General features: G+C 41.6%; 1 long non-coding RNA gene across 1 annotated transcript; it reads right to left on the bottom strand.

Moving 5' to 3' along the window:
• Positions 1–295: 295 nt before the first annotated feature.
• On the bottom strand, positions 296–14111 carry LOC141279050 (uncharacterized). The gene is made up of 3 exons (XR_012332799.1): positions 13888–14111; positions 11339–11488; positions 296–343 (listed from the first exon to the last, which is right to left on the bottom strand). It is a non-coding gene; the product is annotated as an uncharacterized lncRNA (long non-coding RNA).
• Positions 14112–14446: the final 335 nt, after the last annotated feature.

Raw genomic sequence — 14446 nt, 5'->3', positions numbered from 1 at the left:
CAAAAGACCAGGTAGTCGGAACATCAAAGGATGACTGTTAATAAAAGAAAACCAGACATCTCAAGTTAGGGAATTTAGTGATTTTCTATGTAAGGGAAGATGCAAGAGGCTGGGCTCACTGAAATCATTCCTTTGATATACACCTCAGCTATCTGGGGCTAGCATCCTGTGTTTTCTCATCCTGAGTTTCCTCAGGTGCACCGTGAAGGCGGCTACAGCAGCCAACTGCTACGTGGGCTTGGCAGTGGGCAGCCTGCGTTCGTCTCCATCCTGAGTTCCCTCAGGGCTCACCATCCCGGCAGCTGTAATGTGGTGGCTTGACGGCTGCAACATCCTTTGTTTACTGAAATGGCAGAGACAATATTTTAGAAAATGCAAACTAATCAGTAGTAACTGGAAGCATATCAGTGGTTGCCTGGGGATGGGGAAGGGCTGTAGCGGAGGACTGTGAAATGAGGATGGAGTTTTGGGAGTGACGGATGTGTTCACTATCTTGAATACGGGCATGGTTTCACAGATGTATTCGCATCAACAGTTATTAAATTGCACACTTTAAATTTGTCAAAAAAAAAAATCCCGCCCCCGCCAATTCTCGTATCTTATCACCCTGGCTTGCCTTCAGCAGAAGTCTTGTCAAGTCCGTTTGACCAGAATCCCCCTTACTTCTGGTGCTTTCTCTTAGTAATTTTCCATCCACTGACCCCACCCTCTGCTCCTCGTCTCCTGAGTAGTCTGCCTTACTGTTCTTTAACAAATGTCACAAGTAATTTTTCTTTAACATAACCTGCCCATGCCTTTATCATTAGAGCATATTTAAAGAGCTGGTTAGAATTCCTCTGCCCAGCTGATTATGAATTTTCTATATATAACAGTAGATCTATTTTTCTCCCCTTCTCTGGAAAGGCAAATCATTCCATGAAATAGAGTCTGCAATTAATGTAAAACAGAAACCCTTGCTTAATTAATATATTCTTTAAGTCGGATCAACCTTTTATTGTAAGTCTTTCCCTCATATGACCAACAGGAAGTTCTGACATTCCTTGCTTTGCTGTAAAGTGAAATTATATATAAATCTACCTGGAACCATGTTGAAACTTGTATTTGTAGTCCAGTGAAAATCCATTGAAAAAGATCTCTATCTCTTTGTGAGAAACACATGTCTGAAATTGACATCCTGCCACTACGAACTCCTTTGGTCAGTTGACCAACTTAGTATTAGCTTAAAACTAAAACACCGTACTTGTCAAAAACTTCGAAGGAAAGAATGACTTTCCCTGACACTAGCTAAAAGAAAAATGGTGCAAGAGTTTCTTTATATAGTTGTTCTTGACATAAATTAGACTCATGTGAGAAAAGGATGTCTAAGTCTATATTCTAAATGATACAGCAGAGGATTACAAGGCAGACTGTGCAGATTGGAACAGCAGTCCATGGTTATTTTTACTACCGATAAATGAATTGCTTCAGATAAAATGTCTTCCTGTTCCTTTTCTCTCTCTTTCTCAGTATATTTCCCTCACTCCCTACCTTATGACCCCAACCTCTCCCTTTCCCACATATTCACAGAACCACACATACAGAGACACACGTGCAGAGACACATCACAACTCCAAGTGGCAAGGAATCCATCCCCTGAGCATTTCAGTAAAAGTTTTCCATCCTCATTTTCTTTCCATTTAATGTATCTTTCCGGAGCAAAAAGACTCACAGAAATAAAGAACAGAGGATCAAAGTTTGCTTCTAGCTCCACCCTTTCCAACTCTAAAAGGACCACCAGAATATGTAAACAGGAGAAATCAGCGTACTTGTTGGAAGTCAGGAGTAAGGGCCTCTGTATGTTGGAAAACCAAAGGGCGCAGAGCTGGTCTTCACATTGCCTCAAGTGTTAGTTTCCTTTGGCTGCCCTAACAAAGTACTATAAACTGGGTGGTTTACAGCATCAGGTAAATGTCTTCTCTCACAGATCTGGAGGTTCTGTGGGACCATCCATTCCAAGCCTCTCTTTCAGCTTCTAGTGGCTGCCAGCATTCCTCGACATTCCGTGGCTTGTGGCTACATCATCCTAATCTCTGCATCCAGTGGTCACATGGTGTTCTCCCTGTGAGTCTGTCTGCAAATTTCCTTCTTAGGAGAACCTCAGTCACTGGATTAGGACCCATTTAATCCAGTATAACCTTACCTTAACTTGATTATGTCTGCCAAGACGCTATTTGCAAATAAGGTCACATTCACAGGTTCTGGATAGATACGGATTTTGGAGGGACAGTATACAACCTAGTACGTAGCATGTTGAAGGAGAATTAGAGAGGACTAGTCATGGTGACCTCTCAACCCTTCAGCCAACCACTGGGGGTAGCTGTCTGGTTTAGGTGATGCCATTTCTATATGCAGCTGGTTAAGACGATTGATATAGTCTCATCCTCCCTGCCACAGTGATTGGTTCAGGAATCAGCAAGGTGCATTCCTGTGTCAATAATTAGTTTTAGGGGTTGATGAATGACCCATGTTGGACCCTTGAAAGGGAAGCCAGGACTTATATTAGATGGTCGAGGACAGAGAAGTCTTTTTCTCCCCCGCTTATTTTTTTGTTTAGATATTTCAATAATGGTTTTGATTTTAAAAATTACACTTTTACTATAGAAAGTAAAGCACCAGAATTATAAAAAATTACTCCTTGTTTTGCCGACCTTATAATCGACATTATGAAATATTCTTCATTTTTCATAACATCTATACACTGTTTTACTGTCCAGGTTTATTGAGGTATACTTGACATATAACATTGTGTAAGTTTAAGATTTACAATGTGATGATTTGATATGTGTGTATATTGTGAAATTGTTACCATGAGAGGGTTCGTTAACACCTCCATCACTTAATTACCATTTTTCGTGTGTGTGGTGAGAACATTTAAGATCTCTCTAAGCAACTTTCAAGTATATAATACAGTACTGTTAACTATAGTCACCATATTATACATCACATCCTCAGAACGTGTTCATCTTATAACTGGACTTATATATATACCTTGTGACTGGCACCTCTCCTTTTCCCCCACGCTTCTGCCCCTGGTAACCACTATTCTACTCTCTGTTTCTATGAGTTCAACTTTTTTAGATTCCACATATAAGTGATAACATACAGCATTTGTCTTTCTCTGACTTATTTCACTTAGCATAATGCCCTCAAGGCCCGTCCATGTTGGCACAAGTGGCAGGACTTCTTTCTTTCCCATGGCTCAATAATATTCCATTGTATATATACACATCATCTTCTTTATCCATTCATCTGTCCATGAGTACTTAGGTTATTTTCAGATCTTGGCTTTTATGAATAATGCTGCAATGGACGAGGGATGCAGATACCTCTTGGAGACCCTGACTTCATTTCCTTTGGATATACACCCAGCAGTGGGATTGCTGGGTCATCTGGCCATTGTATTTTTAATTTTTTGAGGAACCTCCATATTGGATTTGCTTTGGCCAGTGGGATGTTAGTGGACTGCACGCAGCAGGAGTGGAATGTGCACCTGTGCTTCTGCTCGCACCTCTGTGCTTCTGCCATCCCCCAAGGAGACGTATGACTGAGCTGGCCTTCTGCTCCTAGGAGGAGGATGAAACACACATGGGACAGAGCCACCCCGAAATCTATTCAGCTGAGCCCGGACCGGCTGACTCCCAGCTGACCTACAGACTCAGGAGCTAAACAGAGGCCTACTGTTGTGTGCTGTGGTTGTAAGGTAGAGCCTGGCTCACATCACATGTGTCCGAATTCTGTTCTCCTGCCTGTTACCGGTTTTTATTTTAGTCATTAAGAATATCCAGTGAGTTCCTTTTGTTTGGGTTTCATGCCCACAAAGTAACTTTCAGTTTACATTTTGCTTTCTCATCTAGACGTTTAGATGGGATGACCGTAGATGCTCTCAACTTTATGAGATTCACGTCATGTTCTCATTGTAAATTTGTAGGTTGGCATTCTTGAGCATCCTCCAGGTTTTGCTGAATTTAGCTGGGATTAGAATGAGTTGCTCTGGGCACACTGACCAACCAAGATTTTGGACATGGAGTGGACCCTGAACTATGGGAACCCACTCATCTGCTGCTGTTCAGTAAGACTTTGGGGTACCCTACTTGGACCACATTTCTGAGCCTTCATATCCTCCAACTGCAGAGCACAATGGTAAGACTGGGTGGAGGTCTTGTTTTTGGAGGTCGTGTTCTTAAATTCCACTTTGTCTTTTTTTCAGGTTAATGTGTCTCCATGTTTTTGTGACAAATTAATAGTTACTTTCTGCTGTCGTTTGCTACCAATACTTAGGGTAAAAATCAAACTATAGGATACTGATAGAATTTTTTTTTTAAGTAATCCATGTAACTACAGATCTCAAGATTGAAATTCCTAGTTTCGTGTGTGTGGCAACCTGGTGCCGTCTGTAGAGCTGCAGTGGCCTTGGCATCCTCGCACACATGCTCAGGGAACGCCTGCCCAATGCAGCAGGATGACACACTTGTTTTGTCTGGAACACGCATCTGAAGTATAAATGTTCTGCTCAGAAACATGTTTTAATAGGTTTTATTTTGTTGGCTACTAATTCAAACACTTGTACTGCTTCAATAGTCAGTGATTAATTCCAGGTTCCTATTCATGTGGGACTTACTCAAAGCTCCTCTCAAAACTATGCTGCATTAATCAGTGTGACTCACCTTTTCACTATTCCAGAGCTAATAAGAGGGATTATCCAGCTGGTGCTTCAGGAAATGAGTGAGAGTGAGATAAGCTGGGAAGCTACTTCTGCTTGACTTCTTTGCAGTTTGAAAGGAAAGTTTTCTCATAAGCGTTTTTTCTTCCAGTGCAGGACGATTGTATTTGTACTTCTTTTTTTTAAAAAAATGATTATGCTTCTTATAGGAAAACCCCACAAATAATAAGTGTATATAGCCTGATGGATTTTAGCGCTGAGAACCCATTGGTATAGCCGGTACCCAGGGCAGGAATCAGAACATTCTCAGCAACCTAGAAGCTTCCTCTGTCCCTAATTTCTTTTTTATCAGCTTTGTTAAGTTGTAATCAAAAAATACAAATTGTACATATTTGTGGTGTACAATGTGATGTTTTGATATATGTATACATTGTGAAATAATGACCACAATCAAGCTAATTAACCTGTCACCTCATATAGTTCTCTCTCTTTTTTTGTGTGTGAGAACATTTAAGATCTATTCTCTTAGATTTCAAATATACAATGCAGTATTATTAACATTAGTCACCACGCTGTACCTTAGATCTCCAGAACTTATTTATCCTGCATAACTGAAACCTAATACCCTTTGACCAATATCTCCCCATTTTCCCCTCCCACCCCTCCCCCAGCCCCTGGCAACCACCATTCTAGTCTCTGCTTCTATGAGTCAGACTTTTTAAGATTCCACATGTAATTGAGTTCATTCAGTATTTGTCTTTCTGTGCCTGGCTTATTTCACTTAGCATAACGTCCTCTGGGTTTGTTTGTGTTATTAAATAACAGGACTTCTTTCTTTTTAAGGTTGAATAATATTCCACTGTGTGTATATATATCCATTTATCCATCAGTGGACACTTAGGTTGTTTCCATGTCTTGGCTATTGTGAATAATAATGCAATGAACATGGGAATGCAGGTATCTCTTCGAGATACAGATTTATTCCCTTAGGATGTGTACCCAGAAGTGGGATTGCTGAATCACATGCCCTCAGATTTCTGACTCCATAAATGAGTTTTGGCTGTCTTTGAAGTTTATATAAATGAAATCATAAACTATATATGCTTTTGTCTGTTTTTTTTTTCACTCACTGTTAGGTTTGGGAGTTTCATTCATATTGTTATAATTAGCAATTGTTCATTCATTTTCATTGCTGTATAATATTCCACAACAAGCCACTGTTTATTCTACCATTAATTCTGTCCCCAGTGACTAATGACATGGACTCTTCTTTCAAGTATTTATCAGCCATTTATCCAATAAGTTTTGTTCATTTTTCTATTGAGTTTTCTTTCTTTGGATTTTTAAGAATTTATTTTGTTTAAAATTTTTTTAACATTTTAATAAAAAGCTTTTCAATCTATAGAAAAGTTGCAAGATGTACCTAATAGATACCCATATATCTGCTCATCTTGATTCGATTGTTAATGATTTGCCATATTTATTCCATCTATCTATCTATCATCTCTTTTTGTGAATCATTTGAGAGTAAGTTATAGACATTATAACTCTTCATCTCTAAATACTTAAGTAGGGATGTCTTAGGCACAAGAGCATTTTCTTTCAAAACCACAATATTATCAAATTCAAGGAATTTAACATTTTTATATTGTTGTTATATAACATATAATCCACATTAAAATTTCACCAATTGTCCAAGTAATGTCTCTGTAGTAGCATTTTCCCCTAATATAGTATCACACATTGCATTTAGTTCTCATGTGCCTTTAGTCTCCTTTAATCTGAATAGGTTCTTAGTTTTCGTTTTTCATGGTACTGACATTTTTGAAGACTACAGACTAATGATTTTGTAGAATGTGTTCTAAATATAGATATTTCTGGTTGCTTCTTTAGGATTAAGTTCAAGGTATTTATTTTTCTCAGAATATTTCAGAATTGATGCTCTGTCCTTCTCAATGCCTCACTTCTGGAGGCTTATGACATCACTTTGATCACCCAAATAAGATAACGTCTACCTGATTTTTCCACTAGAAAGGTACCTTTTCCTCCTGTGTAATTAATTTGTAATTGATGGGGAGGTACCATGTGGCTATCATGTCCCCAATAAACATTCACCCAAATTCTTGTCTGAAATTATTACTAGTATGGTGGTTGCAAAATAGTAATTTTTTAACCCAGCTATGCCTCCTACATCTATTAGTTGGCATTCTACTGTTAAAAATTAACTTGAGGAAGATGGCATTTTTACAATATTCTGCATTACTGTTCAGAAATATGGACTCTCTATTCTTCCCCCCTTTCCAGAAGATTATTTTATAGCTCTCAGTGCAACTTTCACTTGTCTTCAAGATTATTTGGAGGTATTTTATGGGATAATGGGATCCTTTTATACCATGTCTTTTAATTCAGGGTTATGGGTTTATAGGAAAACTCTTTTGGACATTGATTTTGTTCACATGCTTTGGTGAACTCTCTTCTGACGTGAACTCTTGCAGTGTGCTTTGACACTTTAGGCATATAATAATCAGAGCAATGATTAATATAATTATAACAACTGCAATCATAACATAGCAACAATCATAGCAATACCATGACCATGACATAATGCAACACTATGTTCTGGGTGTCTTTAATACTGACAACAGCACGTGGAACTAGCGGGCTTGCAAAGAATGTTTGTGGGGTAACTGCATAAATTGGTAGCCACAGTCACAATTCTCACTTTCTCCTGATTTCACTGAGTGCCTCAAGTGAATCACTAACTGTGACCATGACTGTTGTTTTAAGATAACTATTCTTAATCTGTGAGGCAAGAATCCGTTCAGTCGTAGTTTTCGAAGAGTTATATCTGAAAGGGAAGTGATTGAAATGGTTACATATATTTTTCTTTTTTCAAGTATCAATATAATGCATCATTTACATTTTATGACATCTTTCCATTCCTGGGATAAGTTCTATATAATCTGTGTATGTGTGGGTGCGTCTTCAGATTCAGAACATAGGTGTGTGTGGTAAGATTTTGATTAGAATCTTCACATTCTTGTTAAATATGAGACTGCTTTACAGTTGCCATACCTACTAGTCAAATGTTGAAATCAGGTTTATGTTAGCGTTCAAGACAAGTTTTCTGTTAAATTATCATTGTAATTTGCTTTAAAACATGACTGAAACCAGAGCCTTTAAGAAGCCATTGTTTGAAAACTTCTACAATACTTTTGGGTTATTAGCTCTGTTACTTAAAATTTTCTGTTATTTAAAAATTTGCACAAAATATTTCTCTTCATTGACATTTTCAAGTTTATTACCCACAATTTTTCTAAGTAGACTCATCTTTTAAAAAGGGTGTTGTATCTTTTTCTTTGTTAACAACTTACAAATTTCTAATTTATTTTTTGGTATTTTGAATTTTTCAAAATTAGATTTGACAGAGGTTTGACTATTTTGCTATTTTTTTTTAAAAGGAAGCTTCTCTTGCTTGTATTTTGGATTCCATCTTTTTTCCAACTCATTGATTTCTGCCATATTTCTTTTATTCTTCTTCTCTAAGTTTCCTTAGGACTCATTTTTGTTTAAAAACAAAAACTAAAACCTGAGGTGAATTTTTAGTATATATATTTTCCATCATTTCCTTTTTAAAAGTGTGCCTTTCTCTCTGAAAAATCTTAGTGGCGCTAACACATATGGTGTTTTGAAATGACGCATTCTCATTTTCATTCTCATCTAAGTAGCCCATCATTGTATATTTTTCTTTCTTTCTTAATCCTACAGGTTTTTAGACAAGTGACTTTCATCTTTATTTATTTTTAAATTTCTGAGTGATTTGGTGCTTTGTTTTGAGCTCACATTATTGATTTGTGGGTTTATTGGGTCATGGAAAAAAAAAAATTGGGTGTTTTGTGCACTCCTTTGGGGAATATATGAGATCTGTAGAGGGGAGCCTATGACCAATTTTCTAAATTTTCATGGATAGTTAAAGTAAAAAAGAAAGCTTATTTGTAGAAAAAAATTAAGATGTGTCTATAAATTTCTTATTAGTTACATTGATCAAATCTCCTGTGTCAATATTTGTGTTTGATCTCTTCTGAGCTGACAATATTGCTTTAAAATATTACGATTGCTTTTCTGTTCAATGTCCTTTGTAATTATAATAATTTTTGCTTTATTGGGTTTAAGCCAGCATGTAAAGCTCTACCATCGTTATCTTCTCACAGTGGACTGGGTTTTGTGTCCATTAAAAATGGCCCTATTTGCCCCATTAAATAGTATTTGCTTAGAATTCACTTTCTCTGCAATTCTATTTCTCCTCTTTACGTGCTAATATTTGCATGTTTTGTATTTGTTCATTCCTTTATTTTTTTCATCTCCTTGTTTTCCCCCCTTTGGGTGTATTTTTGTAAACACCATACCAGGGAGAATCTTGGTATTTTAATAAGTGGATTTAATCCATTTCTTGTGCTGTCATGTTTCATGCTCTCGACTTTAATGCTTTTCGCTATTCCATTTCTCATCTGCCCTTTGTCTTAGAGAAATACATTTAGCTTGCTTTTATTTTCTGAAATGGTTTTGAAATTTGATATTCTAAATGTAATCCTAACAGAGCAGTGCTTTCCAAAGTGCTTAGCAGAACATGGGCTCTGTGGAAAAAAGACATCTGAGGTCAAACATCAGGAAGAAGGAGGCATTCTGTGCACCACCTTAGAGAGTCTTAATGCACAACAGCATAGACAAGGCTCTGATAAGTCCTGCAGTGGTGGCTGAAGGGGCAGCCTGTGTTTGCTTGTTTTCCCAAGTTATTTTTAGGAGGGCTTATACCACTATCATAGCCTGAAGTTCTGAAGAAGATACTTCCCAAAATGTTAGTCAAATATGAATTTCTGAACCTATGTTGGTTTAGCAAGGAAAATTCCAGTATAGATAAGTTTCTCTCTCCATACACCCATCTGTCTTTAAGATTCAGCCATGTGGTTTGGTGCCCCTAGAAGAAGAGGGTAAGCCCCTACAGCAGAGGTGCTCACCGGATAGGGAAGGGGATGATTTGAGCTAGGGGAGGTCCCCAGGGGCATGAAGAGGGGGAGAAGGCCCTTCAGAGTGGGAGGCAGGAGGAGGGGGAAGAGAGTTGAGCCAGGAGGTGGCAAGTCAGAGTCCTGCCTTCCCCTTGTGTTGAGCTCTCCTGCGGATCGGAAAAGGATGGAGACCCTAAAAAAGCAAGAGTCAAAGTAGAAGCAAGGGGCTTTTGTCCCATTTCCTCTTTGGGGCTCAGAGAGCCCAGCTGACCCACTTCACCACACTAGCAGGGGGAAGGCTGCCGTGTCTGGGTTGAGACCCTGTGCACTGTGCTTCAGAAGGTTGCAGAAGAGGGAAGCTGGGAGTCTGGAAGTTCCCATAGAGAGGGGTGGGCCAACCCCACGGCTGAGGCTGGCTGTGCCTGAGACCCTGAGGACCAGTGAGCACCAATGCGGGACCCTGGGGTGCCTGGCCACGCCCAGAGAGCCTCAGGCTTACACAGCCGGGCCAGACGGGCACAAGTGGAATCAGGGCATCGCTCAGGGGCCTTACAGGGCCCCAAACCTGGGTCAGAATTCCTTCCAGGAACAGAGGGCACACTCGAATTAGGATACCCGGAGTAGAGTGGATAAAGGAATGGTTTCAAAGGTGTGTCTGAAGGCAGGGGACCAAAGGGGACAGTGCAGCATTCTGGGTCAGGAGCGGATACTGAACCCGGGGATAGGGGGGGCTGCTTCCCAGGAGCTGAGACCTTTAGTCGAGGGACCAGGCAGCCCCTGGGGACACCACAGGGAAAAAACCAGGGAAATCCATCTCCTGCCCTCAATCTCCTCCCGCCTCCCGTCTCCTGCCAGCCCAGCCAGTAGCTGCGGGGCAAGGAGACCTACAGATGGGGTCCATACAGGTCAGCCGTGCAGGACCCAGAGCGGGGTGGGGAGGACGGAATACACCTGCAGGGCGACACCCAGGGCAGTACAGGGACCAGCCGTGGAGTCGACCCTCCCTCCCCCATGCCGTGAGGTCAGGTCCACTCACCTCTCTATCCAGAGGTCAACTTGCTGGCAGAAGGGGAGCGAGAGTCATGGAAAAAGAGCCCAGGACACCCTTCACTAGGAAATTTGCGTTGTGATCCCCCTCCTGTCCTGCCACCTCCCCAGTCCCGGAGGACGGATTCAGATCAGCCAGGAAGAGCGATGAAAGATAACAGGTGAGCAAAGTCATCACTGTTAACCCTGATCCCCAAGGACGTGAATGTGTCGTATGAGTCCGTTTTAAAGACGGACGTGTTTTAGTGGTCGCAAGTCGTTCTGACGAAGAGGCTTTGCTGTAGTTAACGCCTCCAAATAATTCGCGTTTCCCTTGCGCAAAGCAGCACCCATTACTTACAGCCCACATATCGTCAAACAGTGTGTCTGTGCTTCTACTTCCCTTTAATTGAAATATTGAGTGATTAGGAGCATTCCGTGAGCAACCTCCACGAGGCCCCAGAGACTCAGAGCCTGCACTGACCCTCAGAGCTCTGCAGTGGTGGAAGGGGTCGCCCGCCTTTCCCTCTGTTCAGTGTGTCAGTGGCAGGGGTCAGCCCTGCTGAACTCACCACGATCACCTGGACTTGAATGAGTCGAGAAAACATACGTGTATTCCAGACAGTCTTCCTGTGAGCCTCTGTTAGCCAGGCTTGCCGGGGACTGCAGGGTTGGACCAATACAGTCAGGACAGCTGATGTTGTGGTCACTGGCTTGTTTCATAGAAGGTTCAGAACGTGGATGGTCCTGGCTGGGTCATCTGTGGATGGCAGGAAGAGCGGATACGGGAGGCCCTGGGAGTCGTCTCGAGAACCACCTGGTAACACATTTTTTTTTTTTTTTTTTTTTGCGGCATGTGGGATCCTCCCGGACCGAGGCACGAACCCGTGTCCCCTGCATCAGCAGGCGGACTCCCAACCGCTGCGCCACCAGGGAAGCCCTGGTAACACATTTTGACAAGTCCTCCAGGGGTCACCCCGTTCACTCTGTGGCTCTGTGCCCTCACACCTGAGGCTTCCTCACAGCTGGGTTTCAGCTGGAGCAGAGATGCACAACACATCAAAGGCACCGGCGGAGGGCGGGGGGTACACTTTGAAAATGCTTGTGCCTGGTTTCTATCTCCGTCCATCAGTTGGTAGCGTGTGGGCATCTGTGCTTTGGAAGGAGCCCGGGTGATTCTAATGTGCAGGTGGGCTAGGATTGAGGACTGCCAAGCAGGCTAAGCCCCTTTCTCCTCACCTGTCACTCTTGTCTCCCCCAGGAGGAAGGAGCGCTGTCGTTCATTGGTGATGGTTGGAGAGTGGTCTGGGCATCTCAGCCCAGCTACTTCTCACTCCCTATTTTGAACCTGCCTGCAAAGAGGTGTGCTCTGGCCTGTGGTCCTGCCCTGCAGTAAGGACCATCCCCTGAGGGCGAAGTCTTGGGGTGTCTAGCTCTGCTCGTGTCTGCTCATGGCCAGGTGGGTGTCTGCTAATTCAGTGACGAAGTATTAGGAGCTCACCTGGTCAAGACCCCGAGCCATGTCTCCAGTGAGTTTTGGCCAGTGATAAAGCTGATAGTCTCATCTTTTGCCTGACACCTCTTTCTATATCTCACTGGTTCAAAACACAGTGAAGAGAGGGGTGGTCCATATTGCAACTGCCCACCCCCCCAGGTTAAATCTGTCTGATTGGCATATGCTCCTCCCACTATGGGGAATGTGTAAGGAATACTGTGAATGTGTTTCTAGAATGTGTCTATTTGTAATAAAGAACTAAGGGTAAGTAAAAAAAATCAATTTCATCTTCATTATAATAAACACTTACTTGTGTATTCCTTTGTTTTCATTCTGGTTTCTAAATTCACCCACTGGAGATGACAAATAAATACATATTTTGGGGAAGCGAAAGATGATCACTACAGAAAGGCAAGTTAGGATGGAGCCCTGGGTCTTAGACGCGATCGTTGGTGTGGATAAGCCCACTATGTGGTCCACTGGGATCTGCTCCGAGAGTCTGGCCTGGCCACACCTCTGTGCAGACCTAGTTGCAAGGGCATAGATCTAGTTGTGTCATAGTCCTTGAGGCAGCTCTTAAGGCAGCTCTCCCCAACCTAGACGGCACCAGGGGCTTAGGACACATGGCCTGACTTGGAACGCCACCCTTATCCTAAACTAGATACCATTCATCAGATGACATGCATTATCATATAGAAAAAATGTTTTTCAGGGAAAGTTATACCAAATTATATTCCCAGCAGAAATATATGAAAATTCTCCAGTCTTTGCTAACATGAAAGATGATCCTTTTTTATCCTTAAACTTAGAAGTGAAGAATAATATCACATGGTTATTTAAATCTTCACTTTGTTAATTAAGGCTGAAATTTACTTATTTTGATTCTTTTCAAATTAAATGCCTTCTTTATTTTCCTCTGAGAGTATTTCTTTCTAACTGATTTTTAAGAGCTCTTTATAGAGCAAAGCTCACGTAAGTTGAAACTATTTTTCCCAGATTGTCATTAATCTTAGTTTTGATTTTGATGGCTTTTCATGGAAACTTTATAAGTTCTGACATAATATATATGTGTATATATATGTATATATATGTATATATGTAATATATAATGTATATATATACTTTTCTCCCTGTTTGATACCGAAATATTTGTCTCTACCCTCACATAATCTCTAACAAAACCCGTCTCAACTTCCAATACTAATGAACAATTCCATCCTGAAACAAAATGGCCAGCATAGAAAAGTCATCAGTGTACACGGAGAGACGCAGGAGGTCAAGAAAGGGGAATAATGTGAAAAAAAAGAACAAAGGTGTCTTTATTGCAGGAAATAAAAAACTTCAAAATGTACCGACAAAGTTTGCATTTCTCAAAAGGAGACCCTCTCTAAAATTAGAAGAGATGGATTCCAGGTGAAAAACAAGTCTGCAGTATTTTGGATTTCAAGGGAGGTGGTGACTAGTGGTTTGGCCATTGCAGAAAAATGAGTTGGTGAAGTGGAAAGACCAATTCGAGAGCAGGAGCTGAAGGATAAAGAGATGAATGTAAACCCTTCATTCACTCAGCAAGCACTGGAGTAGCTCCTGTGTGCCAGGCAGGAGATACGGATGAAATAAATACTTGCCGTAGCAAGTGGGACCGTCAGTCCACAGGGGCCACCTACCTGCCTGTCAGTGCCGGACGGGGAGAAGCTGGAATATCTGACCAGGCAACAGCATCACTGCTTCTATTGCAGCCGCACAGGATCACATTGGAAAACATCCTGCACATTCTAATGGCATCTAACCTACTGCTGCTGCCACTGCCTCCCGTGTCTCCGTGGGGACCGCAGGGGGCCCGCCCTGGGGCTCCAAGGCCCTGCTCCTGTGGTCATGACCAGATGTTCAGGCTCTCTTCCCATAGAAAACCACTTTGCCAGGTTGGCTGGGTTCAGGCAAGCTTCCAACTCTGACCACACGCTTTGTGATGTCCAGGATGTTCACTGATTGTACAATGATGTCACAACACATTAAAACGAGACTCCTCCTGTCTCCATTCAGCTGAAACTTGAAGACAGTAGATGCTACGTCCCACCACAACCTCCATGCAGAGATTTCAACATAGATTAAGAAACCCAGTTGTACAGCTTTTAAAGACCCTCACCCACACTGAGGTTGGGATGTGGAGACTGAGAGGAAGGGTTTATGTAAAGGGTTTTGGAGGAGGCCACGGTGGCTGTTAAG

This window comes from Tursiops truncatus, chromosome 7 (assembly GCF_011762595.2).
Source record: "Tursiops truncatus isolate mTurTru1 chromosome 7, mTurTru1.mat.Y, whole genome shotgun sequence".
Lineage (NCBI taxonomy): Eukaryota > Metazoa > Chordata > Mammalia > Artiodactyla > Delphinidae > Tursiops > Tursiops truncatus.
This window is presented reverse-complemented; position numbering and strand designations above follow the sequence as displayed.